The 16,767-nt window shown below is 38.2% G+C and overlaps 1 long non-coding RNA gene across 1 annotated transcript; it reads right to left on the bottom strand.

Annotated features, from left to right (window-relative positions):
- Positions 1–3,294: 3,294 nt before the first annotated feature.
- On the bottom strand, positions 3,295–14,850 carry LOC128645955 (uncharacterized). The gene is made up of 2 exons (XR_008400161.1): positions 14,723–14,850; positions 3,295–3,550 (listed from the first exon to the last, which is right to left on the bottom strand). It is a non-coding gene; the product is annotated as an uncharacterized LOC128645955 (long non-coding RNA).
- Positions 14,851–16,767: the final 1,917 nt, after the last annotated feature.

Here is a 16,767-nt window from a genome sequence, read left to right as displayed (position 1 = left end):
GTGATCCTGAGGCCTATCTCCACTACTACGAGTCTAAGGTATTGCAGGACAGATCCTGAAGCTACCCTTAAAATGGTGGAGACTCAAGGACTACTCCTTGTCATGTTGCAGGATCTAGATCGGCAGCTTGCAAGCTGCTTTTCTGACCTTTCGGATGTACTACAGTCGGCATTAGGAGGAACGGCTAACTGCGCACTTAAAGGACTATTAAACACAAAAATGTTCTTTCATAATTCAGATTGAGAATAAAATTTTAAACAACATTCCAATTTACTTCTATTATTTAATTTGCTGCAATCTTTAGATACCCTTTGTTAAAGAAATAGCAATGCACATTGGTGAGCCAATCACATGAGGCATCTATGTGCAGCCACCAATCAGAAGCTGCTGAGCCTATCTAGATATGCTTTTCAGGAAATAATATAAAGATAATGAAGCAAATTAGATACTAGAAGTAAATTAGAAAGTTGTTTAAAATGGTATTCTCTATCTGAATCATGAAAGAACAAAATTGGGTTTAATGTCCCTTTAAGGGCGAGGAGTCCGGAAATACATGGACAGGGCTACTACTGGAAGGCCCCCCAGTAGTGTGGCAACAATTACCTCTGCTTCAATCTTACATGGGAGTGGTAGGCGACCCACCACAAGACCAGTGCGACCCTTTGCCTGCTGTTTACATTACAACAGCATTAAGCACAGTGGCAATACCGGAATGGATCCCACATAAGGCAACAGTTATTGGACCCCAGATCATCCCTTCTGAAAATGGAAGTACACCGCTCCCTTTTAGCTAACTCTGTACATACACAACACATGGCAACAAACGGGTTTCTGGTTCAGATAATTGTAGGACGAGTCAAACACCATCGTCACTACACTCCAGAGGGCATAGGCTAAATTCGGATATATAGTATGCAGTCTCTACTCCCCGGCTTGACTCAGGATGATATGGTGGACTTTGGCAAACACAGTATTACAAATTGAACATTGCTATATTTTATTAGTTGCTGGTGTGGGAGCCCGACCCTCAGATAATGCTTTGGATCAATATGGGTGACTTTGAACATTTCCACAGCTCATGTTTCAATTGTCTGATGTGATGTTACTTAAACACCGGGAGTGTTTATTTCATTATCCTAGGGCCAGTTTCCCCTTATCATTTAGAATTAACCTTGTTCAGACCATGTGTCTGTTTATCTTTTCAAAGCTTTCATAGCATCTTCCAGTTATGTTAATTGCTGTATTAGAATGTTTTATATTTAGTATGTTCATACATTGCTATTCAAGGTCAGTACTGCATCTTCTATATATGTGGGATAGGGGGGAAGAGTCCGGGGATATTACGTTACTATTGTGAAAATGCAAACTCTAACATGAGTTCTCATGCACTTATTTTGATTAAAGGTACATCTTCCCCATGCAGACCTATTACCCCAGTTTAATATTGAGCTTACATTCTACGCAAGAGATTTCCCTATTTCCCAAAAAGCTTTTATGAATGATATCAAATGACCTATGGTACCATTTGGTAATGGCTAACTGGGTTTATACTTCTGTGTGGACATTGCTAGAACATTGGTCTAGGATACTGGATACCACAATATATTATTCTCACACAGGTATGGGGGGTTTATTTCCCTAATGTACAATTGGTCACATGTCCCTGCATACCTTAAACTTGTCTATGTAACTTTTTACCCCTATTACAGTATATTTAAGGCTAGTTGATAGTTATTTATAGCATTCAGTTCTGTGCGAATATTCAATATTTTAGATAAACCAAAATTCTGCAGATGGTTTCGTAATAGTACATAGTGGTTTTGGGGATGTACACATTCCATACCTTATTTAAAGTGGAAAGCAGCTTGCTATGAACGTTAAGCTTTTTGCTAAGGGTGGCTTTTCAACTATCTTTAGATACTTTCCCCTGGGTATAGGGCCCATGCCTAGGGGGCAAAATCATTCTTCGTATATATTCCTTGCTATTGGTTTGTCTATACTATATACTTGTATGCCTGTATAAAAGGGGTCTATTTAGTACTACATAGGCTTTAAATTAGACTTGATATGTTTTGGTAATATATTTAAAGATGCTCCTTATATGGTAAAACTGGGAACCAGAGGCCAGCTATGTTAGCTCCCAAGTATTTGATTTATTTGATTCACAAGGCTCTCCGTACAACCTGGTGGCATACTGTACCATTCCATTTTATATCTAGATATAGTATAGTTTTGCTCCGATCTGCACCTCTCCCCCCCCCCCTCCCTAATTACAATTCTAAGTGGTGTTCTCCCACTGTTGAATCTATTGCCCCAAAGAGGGTAAATTTTCCATTCTTTAAACCTATTTAGCTATTTCATAACGATATATTTATAGTTCATGGGGGGTGATCCTATATTCCCAGTAGTAAGGCTGGATTATTTTGACCAAAACCGCTATTCTAAACTAAAACTAACTTTGGTATCTTTAGCTATATATTAGTTCATCATTGTTTCAGTTACTCACTATGTTGTTATTTGACTCTTGATATACCTTAAGCTCATATTGGTCCAAGTGCGACCGTCTGTATCATTTTAATTTTATTTTATTATATTATAAATTGTGCGTCAAGGTCCATAAGGGACCGTTTAACATTCTAGTTATCACACCTCCAGTTTTTCAGGCCCTTTTGAATAGGCCGTGATCAGTTTATATATTAAAAGGGGGGATTATAAATGGTTATCTTACTTTAGCATACCTCCATTAATCTTAGATACAACGCAAGAGCCCAAAAGTGGCCTACCAATAGTTTAGGAGGTTCCTATAGCTATATAAAATGAGGTTTGAGGTATAGTTGTTTAACTTTAATGGGTTTATATCTTACCGCATGAAGGTGTTTCTATTGTAGCATGTACATTATTTCTGGTGATTGTATTCTTACCAATTTGTTATTGTTATGAGTATGTTTCTTCTTTTTGGAATTGTCTGCTAAAAACCTCAATAAAATATTATTAAAAAAAAAAAAAAAAGAATGCTTAATAATAAAGTTTGCATAACCTCATGCTACAGATTAGTATCTGAAATAATCAAGGCAAAACTACTAAGGAATCCCAAGGCACTAGCAGAAGATATCTGTGGAGCCTCTGTTAAGCTGTTTCCCTTTTATTAGTTTAGCATTTAAATATTTATAGACCATAACTGTTGTAATTTGCATTATTATTATTGTAATAAAAAACGCTTATGAGGTTTGCTTGAGTCACAGTTTTAGAAGTGTTGTTCCATGATAAGTCCTCAGTGTTAATGAGGCAAAGATGTACTTGCTGTGTGCAATTTTTATTACAGTACTGGGCGGTTAAGAAAATGGTGCCATTAGCTCATTCCCATAAATAAATTAAAGCAGATAATGTCCCGTTCATATGCTGCTTGGTACGATTCCCGATTCATTGCAGCTTGTCCCCTCTTTTCACCTCCACAGAAGCCTGAGTGTACCAGGACACCGAAAGAAGGACTGACTCCTACATGGAACACATCGCAAGCATAGTTCATCCCCTATGCAGAAGAATATGGTGTCTACAGAAAAATATAAGAAAATGTTGTTTAAAGATTAAAGAGACAGTAAAAGTCCAAATTAAACTTTCATGATTCAGGAGGACGATTGACTTTTAAATAGCTTTGCTTTATTCTATTAGTATAACTTGTTGAAGGGCATACCTAGGTAAGCTCAATGGCAACTGTGCACTCACTATTGGAAGCTAGCTGATGATTAGTGGCTGCACATATATGCCTATTGTTATTTGCTCACCTGATGTGTTTAGCTAGCTCCCAGTAGTGCACTGTTGCTCCTAAGCCTACTCTTCATCAGGGCCGGACTGGGAATAAAAAGCAGCCCTGTAAACTTTGGAGACCAGCTCCATTAGTGCAGAATTATGTAACATTATGTTAGTGACAGGTTTGAGAGATTTTATCTCTCAAATTTGCATTTACATGGTCTCCTCTCCAGGCTCTTTTGACCAGGTCGTCTTTTTCAAAAGCGGTTCGTGGGTGCGCAGTGTATCTATTGATGTGCTTTTTTAAATAAAGTTATGCTGCTGTGAATCACGGTTGCACTCTGTGCTCTTCTTTTTAGAATATGTTGCTATTAAACAGCTAGATTACGAGCTGTGCGTTATGAGTGAAAAAGCTTCATAACGCTGCTTTTTCACTACCACTGCTATTACGAGTCTTGTAGGTACAGCCGTACTGCACACTTTTTTGGCTGTCACACAACGTAACTACTGCACCTTTCAAAAAGTCCTTTTTCAATGGGACTTCCATAGCGCCGGTATTACGAGTTTGCCTGTCCGGCCAAAAAGTGAGCTTAGTGCTCAATTGCGAGCTCAATCCCATTGGCTGATTGAAGCTCAATCCTATTGGCTGATTGCATCAGCCAATAGTATTTTTTACCTTTTAATTCCGATTGGCTGATGGCATTCTATCAGCCAATCAGAATTCAAGGGACGCCATCTTGGATGACGTTCCTTAAAGGGAACCTTCAGTGTACGGCTGGGACCGTATGAAGAGGATGCTCCACGCCGGATGTCTTGATGATGGAGCCGCTCCGCGTCGGAAGGATGAAGGTAGAAGATACTGTCTGGATGAAGACTTCTGCCCACCTGTATGACGACTTCCTGCCGCTTGGATGAAGACTTCTCCCGGCTTCGTTGAGGACTTTTTGCTTCTTGGATGAAGACATCTCCCGGCTGGATGAGGATGGATGTCGGGTCTTCAAAAACTGTAAGTGGATCTTCGGGGGTTAGTGTTTTATTTTTAGCTTAGGGATTGGGCAATGTAAAAGAGCTAAATTCTCTTTTAAGAGCAATGCCCATCCAAATGCCCTTTTCAGGGCAATGGGGAGCTTAAGTTTATTTAGATAGGATTTTATTTGGGGGGGTTGGTTGTGTGGGTGGTGGGTTTTACTGTTGGGGGGTTGTTTGTATTTATTTGGGGCACTGCCCGCAAAAGGCCCTTTTAAGGGCTATTGGCAGTTTAGTGTAGGCTAGGGGTTTTATTATTTTGAGGGGGCTTTTTTATTTTGATAGGGCTATTAGATTATGATAGAAGCAATTCAGAAATCCAGCACTTCAATCCTTGATAGGGTGCATACTGCAGTAGGATTACTGCAAAAATCCTCAAAGTAATGTAAAACAAAAAGTAGCAGACGCACCACAAAGTCCTTATGCAGAGGTTCTGCATAAGGACTTTGTGGTGCGTCTGCTACTTTTTGTTTTGCTATTAGATTATGAGTAATTCGTTTTTATTTTTGATAATTTCTTTTTTTATTTTGTGTAATTTAGTGTTTATTATTTTTTGTAATTTAGATAAATGTATTTTTTAAATTTAATTTACCGGTATTTCATTTTATTGTAATGTTAGGTGTTAGTGTGAGGCAGGTTAGGTTTTATTTTACAGGTAAATCTGTATTTATTTTAACTAGGTAGCTAGTAAATAGTTAATAACTATTTACTAACTAGTCTACCTAGTTAAAATAAATACAAATTTAGTTGTGAAATAAAAATAAAACCTAAGGTAGATACAATATAACTATTAGTTATATTGTAGCTAGCTTAGGGTTTATTTTACAGGTAAGTATTTAGTTTTAAATATGAATTATTTAGTTATTAATAGTAGGTTTTATTTAGATTTATTTTAATTATATTAAATTTAGGGGTGTTAGGGATAGGGTTACGTTAGGGTTAGGGTTAGACTTAGGGTTAGGTTTAGGGGTTAATATATTTATTTAGTGTTAGTGATGTGGGAGGCCAGAGGTTTAGGGGTTAATAACTTTAATATAGTGGCGGCAGATTAGGGGTTAATAAGTGTAATGTAGGTGGCGGTGATGTTAGGGGCAGCAGATTAGGGGTTAATATCTGTAATGTAGGTGGCAGCGATGTTAGGGGCAGCAGATTAGGGGTTAATATCTGTAATGTAGGTGGCGGCGATGTTAGGGGCATCAGATTAGGGGTTAATAACATTATGTAGGTGGCGGTGATGTTAGGGGCAGCAGATTAGGGGTTAATAACATTATGTAGGTGGAGGTGATGTTAGGGGCAGCAGATTAGGGGTGTTTAGACTTGGGGTTTATGTTAGGGTGTTAGGTTTAAACATACATTTTCTTTCCACATAGACTTTAATGGGGCTGCGTTATGGAGCTTTACGCTCCGTTATTGCAGGTGTTAGGCTTGTTTTTGCAAACCTGTAATAGCAGCGCTATTAAAGGTGAGCGGTGACAATAACTTGCAAGTTAGTAGCGAGCCAGCCATAACGCAAAACTCGTAATCTGGCCGATAGTGTTTTATGCATTATTTAATGCTATAATGGAACCCTCTGATTCTGTTCCTATTTCTACCACAGAAACTGAGTCCTCTGATCATCTTTCTACCAATAGGTGTGCTTACTGTAAGAAAGCTAAAGTTTCTTCCTCAGCTCATTTATGTGACTCATGTTTGAATTTGTCAATGTAAACAGACCGGTCTAATTTTATTTCTGTGGGTAATAATGTTTCTTCTGTTTCTTCATTACAGGAGAAAGCTGAGGAACTTTCACACAAAATGAGAAAGTTAATTACAGCAGCAGTATCTGAAGATCTGACTGCTCTCCCGTCTGCAAACAGGCATTTAAGGTCCTTACAGGTTTCTCCTTCTACCAGTTCTATGTGCCCTGCTGGGATCAGGGATACTATTATGTCTTCAGAGGGTGAAGTCTCTTCTGCTGATGAGGAATCTTCATCTAAACTTGAGCCTGATATTTTCACTTGTTTGTTTAAAGTTGAACGTATTTGTTTTCTTTTAAATGAGGTCTTGATTACTTTTGGGGTTAAGACTCCTAAAACTTCTGTTTTTAAGACTGTTGTTATGAATAGGATGTTTTTCCCATTCCTGATGCCATCTCTGACATGAATTCTAAGGAATGGTTTAATTTAATCCTTCTGTAAGGTTTTAAAAGTTATATCCTTTGTAAGCAACTAATATTGCGTTATGGGAAACAGCTCCTAAGGTTAATGGGGCTATTTCCACTTTGGCTAAGCGTACTACTATCCCTTTGTAAGATGGTACTTCTTTTAAAGACCCTCTAGAAAGATAGAGTCCTTTCACAGAAGGGCTTTTTTTACAAGCAGGTTATTTACTTAGGCCAGCCATTTCTATAGCTGATTTGGCTGCTGCTTCAATTTATTGATTATCCAGTCTTTCTGAACAGTGACAATCTTTTCAGTTTACTTAAGAATGCTTCTTTTATTTGTGATGCCGTATTTGATATTATGAAAATTAATGTAAAAAGTATGTCTTTGGCAGTTCTTGCCAGGAGAGCTTTATGGCTTAAAGGAACATGAAACCCCAAATTTTTCTTTCATGATTTAGGTAGAACATAACATTTTAAAAATCTTTCCAGTTTACTTCTATTATCAAATGTGTTTAATTCTCTTGGTATCATTTGTTGAAGGAGCAGCAATGCACTACTGGTTTCTAACTGAATATATGGGTGTATGGGTGAGCCAATGACAGTCGGTATATATATGCAACCACCAATCAGCAGTTAGAACCTATGTTCTTTGCTGCTGTTGAGATAACCTAGATAAACCCAGACATTCCAACTCTCCCTGAAGTTCAGGGAGTCTCCCTGATTGTAATAGCGGCTCCCTGATGCCAGCAAATGGAATGCAATCTCCCTGAAACTCCAAGTTCCACGATCCAATGTGGCCCAAATCCAGAAAAGTATTTCTTTAAGGAATGCCTTTAGTTGGTGGGATGTTATAGAACCCTCAAAGCATGCATCAGTAGCCAAAATGCCCCCACTGGTCTGATTTATCAAGCTCTGTATGCACTGCTGCTCCATAACTTGTCTGCCTGCTCTGAGGCTGCGGACAGAAATCTACCCAATCGAATACGATCAGGTTGATTGACACCCCCTGCTAGCGGCCGATGCTGTCTGCATTTATCGATGTGCAGCGGACATGATACGCTACATTGTATCATGTCCGCTAGCACTATAATAAATATACCCCTAAGCACGCTAAGAAAACTATTCCTGCTACTAAAAATGCATGAAGGTGTGGCCCCGATCCAGAGTTTCTGGTAGGGGGAAGGTTAAGTCTCTTTTAAGAGGCTTAGTTTCAGTTTGTGCTAATTCTCTGGCTACTGATCAAGTCTCTTTAGGAACATCAGATAAAATTCAGAATTTAAACTCTCTGAGATTAGTTTCTTCTGTTCTATGTACTAACATTTCTGTTAAAAGTTCAAGTTCTGTTCCAGTCTCTCTTAAAACTGGGAATTAAGATTTTGCTTCTTAAAGATCCTGTAAAAAGTATGGTTTCTAAGAGTACAATGGGTCTGGTTTCCTCAGGAGGCTAGGTTTCCGATATCGATTCTGAGGCTCTATGCAACCTTCAAGGCTCTTTAGGTTTATCCACTGTTGAAAATAAAGTGTATCTTTCCCTTGCAGTAAAACAGGGTCACAGTAGTGACTTATGTAATCCATCTGAGGGTAACTCTGTTTCCAAGTGATGAGTAATGTTTTGAATTCCCTCTTAGCTAAAGATAAGTTGTTGTCTAGCTTTGGTAGTTCTCATTCTAGGGATGATCATCTAGGAAATTAATTTTTACATACAAATGTAAGTGTGGGCACAGCACTTATGAGCAAAGGAGGTGGTTTACCAAACCACAAATTCAGCAAATGAACAATGTCCTCCAGCTTCCAAGATTCTTTAAAACAGACCCTTATTCAGCAAAACATGGGTACAATACAGTAAACAGCAACATTTTGGGCTACAACAAGCATGAGTAAGGGCATGTTGTAGCCTGAAACGTTGCTGTTTGCTGTATTGGACCCATATTTTGCTAAATAAATGTCTATTTTAAAGAATCTTGGAAGCTGGAGGACATTCTTCATTTGCTGAAATTAATTTTTACAGTCCTCACTTTTCTTACCTAGAGGAGTGGTTTCTACTTCAGCACTTGGTGGGGTTCATTGTCTCTTACATAGTATTTTAGTAGTTGTTCTATTACTTCCCTTTTTTTTCTGCCAGTGTATCTGTTGGCATGTCTAATCACAATGGTTTTCAAGCTGAACCTAGAAAGAACATTAGTGATCTTGGTAATAGTACTGTGACTTTTCAGGATTTGATATCCAAATCTAGTACAGTTGCCTTCTTTTTCCTCTGTCCCTGGGACTAGGCCTCTTATTCCTAAATTTGCCTTTCCATCTGGTTCTCAAGTGTGTGAACTTTATGGTATGGAAAATTAACCTTTAGTTCTAAGGCAAAGGGGTTTCTCTGATTCAGTGATTGAAACCTTAAATCAGGCTTGGAAGCTTGTGACTAGGAGAATTTACCATAAAGTCTGGAAAGCCTTTATTTTTTTGGTGTATAGACCATGGATTTTCTTGGCATTCTTTTAGAATTCTGATGATTCTACAGTTTTCACAGGTTGGCTTGGATAAGGGTTTTTCTGCCAGTTCCCTGAAAGGGCAGATTTCTGCCCTTTCTGTTTTGTTTCATAGGACAATTACAAATCTTGCTGATATTCATGGTTTTGTCCAGGCTTTAGTTCAAACCTGTAATTAAGCCAATACAGTATCTCCTCCTTGGAATCTTAACTTGGTATTGAGAGTTTTGAAAGCTCCTCCATTTGAATGTATGCATAAGGTTGACATTAAAGGGATATGAAACCCTTTTTTTTTTCCTTTCATGATTCAGATAGAGCATGCAATTTTAAGCAGCTTTCTAATTTACTCCTATTATCATTTTTTCTTCATTATCTTAGTATCTTTATTTGAAAAAGGCAGGAATGTAAGCTTAGGCACCATACCATTTTTGGTTCAGTACCCTGAATACATTTTCCACCAATCAGCAAGACCTACCAAGGTGCAGAAGTGTTGTTTCTTTTAGCTATTTCATCTGCTAGAAGAGTTTCTGAATGATCTGTTATTTCTTCTAAGCCTCCTTATCTGATTTTGCATCATTATAAAGCAGGTTTAAGAACTACTTTTGATTTCTTCACAAAACCAAACAATAGGAAACAGCAATCAGTCCTTTTATAATGTGCAAGTGCAAGGCAGGAGACTCACTGCAAGCCTCAAATACTGCAGAAAAGACCACAAAGTCCCACAGCACATAAAAGTATAACTCACTTTATTTACAAGGTGGAGGTCCAAAAAAGAACAGCAACGTTTCGGGCTATACACCCTTATTCATGCTATCCTTTTGATTTCTTACCGAAGTTTTTTTCATCTGATAACATCAGTATTGAATTTGTTGTTCTTTCTTTATGTCCTAATCCCAAATCTGCTTCAGAAAGATCTTTGCATAATTTGGATGTTGTTAGGACATTAAAGTATTACATTGATGCTACTAAGGCCTTTAGACACATTTCTAGTTTAATTCCCTTTTCTGGTTCTAAGAAAGGACAGAAGGCTTCTGTTTCTTTGGCTTTTAGGTTGAATCTTTATGGGCTTTTAAGAACGAGGCTTCAGTTGATCAAATTTGTAAAGCAGCTACTTGGACTTCTTTGCATACAACATTCTGCCATTTTGATGTTTTTGCTTCCTCTATGGCAGCTTTTGGTAGAAAGGTGCTTCAGGTAGTTGTTTCAGTTTGACTCTTTGCTTGTTTAATTTTTTTGTAATGCATGTGAAAATACTAAAAAAATGTTTTTTTTTTTATTTTTTATTGGGGTTGTGGGTTTATTCTATCATTAAAAAATGTGTTTCTTAAATCCCACCCTTTATGTTTCCACTGCTTGGGTATTAGTTTCCACTAGTAATGGATTGTGGACTCTCACCACCTGTATGAAATAAAACATCATTTATGCTTACCTGATAAATCAATTTCTTTTGTGGTGGTGAAAGACCACAAGACCCTACTCTGTTTTTTTTTTAAGTGTCTTGTTTATTTTTTAAGCACATCTTTTTCCCTGTTTCATTTTTTTTGGCTCTTGCTCTTTCTTTCTTACCTGACTTCTGCTTGACTATGCATTACACTGAGGTATGTGTGAGTTGGGAGGGGTTATATAGAGCACTTGGAGTTTGGGAATCTTTACCTCCTTCTAGTGGTAGAGAAAGTAATTCCCAGGAGTAATGCAGACATTCCAACTCTCCCTGAAGTTCAGGGAGTCTCCCTGATTGTAATAGCGGCTCCCTGATGCCAGCAAATGGAATGCGATCTCCCTGAAACTCCAAGTACCATGATCCAATGTGGCCCAAATCCGGAAAAGTGTTTCTTTAAAGGTACATGAAACCCAAAATTTTTCTTTCATGATTCAGATAGAGAATACAATTTTAACCCCTTAATGACAACTGACGTACCAGGTACGTCATGCATTAACAAGCAGTTAATGACAATGGACGTACCTGGTACGTCAGTTGTCTAACAGAGTGCTGGAAGTGATCACAATCACTTCCAGCAGCTCTGAGGGTATTGCAGTGATGCCTCGATATGGAGGCATCCTGCAATACCCCTTTACAAGACTCCGATGCAGAGAGAGCCACTCTGTGGCCCTCTCTGCATCGGTAGTGATGGTGCCTTTGTCTGGTGGGAGGAGGGAGCGTGTGTGCGCACGACGCGCGTGCGCGTGCACGATGCGCATGTGCACATGCGCTTGTGTGCGTGTGCACGTGGGCACGCGTGCACGTGCACATGCGCACATTAGCCACACTGACACCAATGAAAAAGGAAGGGGAAAAAAAGTTTTTTTTTTTTTTTTTTACATTTAAAAGGATCTGGGAGGGGGAGGGGGTAGGGGTATTGTGGGGGGGGCTGCTACACTACAGAAATAATTAAGCATACAAATAAAAGTTATAAATAACATTAAAATAGTTTGGTTTGTGGGGCCAAACTGGGTACTGGCAGACAGCTGCCAGTACCCAAGATGGCGGTAATTAGGTAGGGGAGAGGGTTAGAGAGCTGGAGGGGGGGATCAGGGAGGTTGGTGCTAAGGCAGGGGTCCATCACAACTAAAATATTTTATAATTTTTATTTAAAAAAAAACAAAAAAACTTTTATTTAGTACTGGCAGACTTTTTGCCAGTACTTAAGATGGCGGTAACAATTGTGGGGTGGGGGAGGGAAGAGAGCTGTTTGGGAGGGATCAGGGGGTGGGATGTGTCAGGTGGGAGGCTGATCTCTAAAATTAACCCTGCAAGCTCCCTACAAGCTACCTAATTTAACACCTTCACTGCTGGGCATAATTCACGTGTGGTGCGCAGCAGCATTTAGCGGCCTTCTAATTACCAAAAAGCAACGCCAAAGCCATATAAATCTGCTATTTCTGAACAAAGGGGATCCCAGAGAAGCTTTTACAACAATTTCTGCCATAATAGCACAATCTGTTTGTAAATAATTTCAGTGAGAAACCTAAAATTGTGAAAAATGTAAAGTTTTTTTTTTTTATTTGCTCGCATTTGGCGGTGAAATGGTGGCATAAAATATACCAAAATGGGCCTAGATCAATACTTGGGGTTGTCTACTACACTACACTAAAGCTAAAATTAACCCTACAAGCTCCCTAATTAACCCATTCACTCCTGGACATAATACACGTGTGGTGCGCAGCGGCATTTAGCGGCCTTCTAATTACCAAAAAGCAACCACAAAGCCACATAAGTCTGTTATTTCTGAAAAAGGGGATCCCAGAGAAGCATTTACAACCATTTGTGCCATAATTGCAGAAGCTGTTTGTAAATAATTTCAGTGGGAAACCTAAAGTTTGTGACAAAATTTGTGAAAAAGTGAACTTTTTTTTTTTTTTATCGCATTTGGCGGTGAAATGGTGGCATGAAATATACCAAAATGGGCCTAGATCAATACTTTGGGATGTCTTCTAAAACAAAATATATACATGTCAAGGGATATTCAGGTATTCCTGACAGATATCAGGGTTCCAAAGTAACTAGCGCTAATTTTGAAAAAAAGTGGTTTGGAAATAGCAAAGTGCTACTTGTATTTATTGCCCCATAAATTGCAAAAAAAAGCAAAGAACATGTAAACATTGGGTATTTCTAAACTCAGGACAAAATTTATAAGCTATTTAGCATGGATGTTTTTTGGTGATTGTAGATGTGTAACAGATTTTGGGGGTCAAAGTTAGAAAAAGTGTGTTTTTTTCCATTTTTTCCTCATATTTTATCTTTTTTTTTTAAGTAAATTATAAGATATGATGAAAATAATGGTATCTTTAGAAAGTCCATTTAATGACGAGAAAAACGGTATATAATATGTGTGGGTACAGTAAACGAGTAAGAGGAAAATTACAGCTAAACACAAACACAGCAGAAATGTAAAAATAGCCATTGTCATTAAGGGTAAGAAAATTGAAAATGGTCATTAAGGGGTTAAACAACTTTCTAATGTACTCCTATTATCTAATCTGTTTCATTCTCTTGGTATCATTTGTTGAAGGAGCAGCATTGCACTACTAGTTTCTAACTGAACACATGGGTGAGCCAATCACATTCAATATATATATGCAGCTAGCAATCAACAGATAGAACCTAGGTTTTCTGCTGCACATGAACTACCCTAGATAAACCTTTCAGAAAATAACAAGGAAGCAAATTAACCCTTTAAGGACACAGCTTTCTGTTTGCTCAATTGTTTTATGACGGAAAAATTCCGTCATATGTCCTTAAGAGGTTAAATAATAGAAAGTTAATTGGAAAGTTGTTTAAAATTGTATTCTCTATCTGAATCATGAAAGAAAAAATTTGGGTTTCATGTCCCTTTAAGGAATGCCTTTAGTTGCTGGGACGATATAAAACCCTCAAAGCATGCATCATTAAACAAAAAGCCCCCACTGGTTTAAAAAAAAAAACAACAACCCACAAATACTACCTTATTTACTGCACGTAATTAAACTTCGTATTCTAAAATATTTAAGCATTCAACAAGCGTACGATCACTGACAAATAGGTTTGTTGTTACTGGTTGTGCAATAAAGCTACTTTTTGTAATGTGACTTTAGTGTGAAGCTACTTTAATGATAAGTCTCTAACTTATTTAGGGTTTCAAGGTGTCCAATATATAACTGGGAGGGAGGGAGGGGGCGATGCAGTAGCGGGTGAAGCCACCTCCCTGAAATGAGTTTTTGCAGGTTGGGATGTCTGAGTAATGTATTGTGGACTCTCACCACCATGAAAGAATTTATCAGGTAAGCATAAATGATGTTTTTCTACTGGACCTCACCCATATTTTAATTAATTTAGTTATTTTTGGGTTTGCACATCATAAACTGCTCTTGGGATTGGGTATCAATCTTGATATAAAGACAGGATTGTTTGTTGCATTTTTTTGCCCTTTTGTTTTAGCTGAGGTAACAAAGGCTTTCTTTGTATGGTTGGAGTGCACAGCTGTTTTGATAGCCTCCATCACTTATAGGATGTCCACCCTTGGACTACATTCGTATAGCGCTGTTTTTTGTTTTTAATTTTAGGATGTTTTTGGATAATGGCACACATTTTTTGTATCTGTTATTTTTCTTATTATTTTATTGAAGTTTTAGTTTTATTATTTTTTAAAATTATTTTCATCTTATTTGAAATTTGGTAATTCAAAACACCGTTACACACATAACACAACGCTAGTTACAACAAATGGCAATTTAACGCCTACAGTTTACAGCTATTCAGTAGTCTGGATACTAATCAGGAAATACACTCATAAGAGTGCTATAACCGTATGCAATACTTTATACACACACACAAACATGCCCTGTCAACCTTTTGCATTTCCTGTTTGCGTTCCATTTGTGAAAGCTGTTGCGTTCCAACTTCGCCCATCCCTCTAGTCAGTCACTTCCTAATTGCGTTTTCGAATTTCTTTTTCTGATTGGATGCTTTTATTTCACACATTGCGTTCCAGGACTCGCTTTGCAGGTACAGCGCAATCTAATTGGTTGCTGTCTTGTGGCGGGAGTTGGGCAGACTCCGTTTCCGAAATTATCCTCAACTTACTGAACTCAGTACCAGCATGAGCAAAGCCAAGGAAGCCGCGGGTGGGTACCAGTTTTATGGGTTAGCTCCATATCATCATTAATGATGCCAGAGTATAATGTCAGTGAATATTGATCCTTAGTAAATAGGATACGCAATTAATTAAGGATTTTGCATCTTTAAGTTAATTATGCAGCCTATTAGTTTGTGCTGCTTATTGTTAGAGACTGGCAGTCTTTAAATGCTTTTGCACATGACTGTGGCTGTTACTAGGCTGGGTCGTTAAAGGGCCAGTAAACCAAGCAAATAATGTTATATAATTCTGCACATAGTGCAGAATTATATAACATTAGCTTAGCACCAGGTTTCTAAAGAAAATTGTTAGATATTTAGCAAAAAAAACAGACCACCGCTCCTGGCTCTACTGAGCGGCTCTGTTTTCGTCTGCTAAGCGCATTGCAGGCAAGCTGTCTAGTCACAGCGTGCCCTATCGCGCTATTAAAATCAATGTAGCTCGCTCCCGCCCTGGTCTGGTAGCGGAACGAGCTACATTGAGTTTAAAGTGAATATCAATTTTGATGCTAAAGTGCACAGTTTTTAATTTTTTTTTATTAAAAACAGGGGCACTTTAATTCATCAAAATTTACATTTCACTCATGTTGAGAAAAAAAAACTTACCTTTTAATCCACAGCAGACGGTCGTTGCAAGCCATTTCTGATGTCAGAAACGATGGATAGGTCATCCTTCAATCACGACTTCCCCCCTGGGGGAATCAGTGTCTGATTCAATGCTGTGATTGGAGGAAGCCGGATTCCTCATTTTAGACCCAGGAAGAGGCTTTGCAACGGGCGGAGGAAGCTGGAACTGCTGTGAAGATTAAAAGGTTAGTTTTTTTTTCCCCCCCTCAACAGGAGTGAAATGTAAATTTTGATAAATTAAAGTGCCCCTGTTTTCAATCGAATTCTTAAAAACCGGGCACTTTAGCATCAAAATTGATATTCACTTTAAACTCAATGTAGCTCGTTCCGCTACCAGACCAGAGCGTGAGCACGCTACATTGATTTTAATAGCGCAATAGGGCACGCTGTGACTAGACAGCGTGCCTGCGATGCGCTTAGCAGACGAAAACAGACCCGCTCAGTAGAGCCAGGAGCGGTGTTCTGTTTTTTTTTGCTAAATATCTAACAATTTTCTTTAGAAACCTGGTGCTAAGTTAATGTTATATAATTCTGCACTGTGTGCAGAATTATATAACATTATTTGCTAGGTTTACTGGCCCTTTAAGAATAGAGAACTTTAATAACAATAAATGACAATAATGAAACTGTTATAGTTGCACATTTGTATTAAAGGGACATAATACTCATATGCTAAATCACTTGAAACTGATGCAGTATAACTGTAAAAAGCGGACAGGAAAATATTGCCTGAGCATCTCTATGTAAAAAAGGAAGATATTTTACCTCACAATTTCCTCAGCTCACCAAAGTAAGTACTGTGTAAAAAGTTATACTCAGCTTCTGTTCAGCTGCAGGTAAAAAAGAAAAATTAACTGCAGCCAATCAGCATCAACAGTGCTGAGGTCATGAACTCTTTTCCTGTGATCTCATGAGATTTCACTTAACTCTCATGAGCTTTCATCGTAAACTTCCTTAAACTGAATAGGGAAATAACGTGTGCACAAAGCTCACTCCCTTGCCTGTCCTGGGACAGACTTACTGATTTGCTGCTTTAAGCCCTTTGCAATGGGGTTTGAATACTTAGGACATTTTGAGGTAAAATATCTTTCTTTTTTACATAGGCTGCGTTTGGGAAGCGCTCCAAGCGAACT

The sequence above is a fragment of the Bombina bombina genome, chromosome 1 (genome assembly GCF_027579735.1).
Source record: "Bombina bombina isolate aBomBom1 chromosome 1, aBomBom1.pri, whole genome shotgun sequence".
NCBI lineage: Eukaryota > Metazoa > Chordata > Amphibia > Anura > Bombinatoridae > Bombina > Bombina bombina.
The sequence above is the reverse complement of the archived record's forward strand: the minus strand, read 5'-3'. Positions and strand labels throughout refer to the sequence as shown.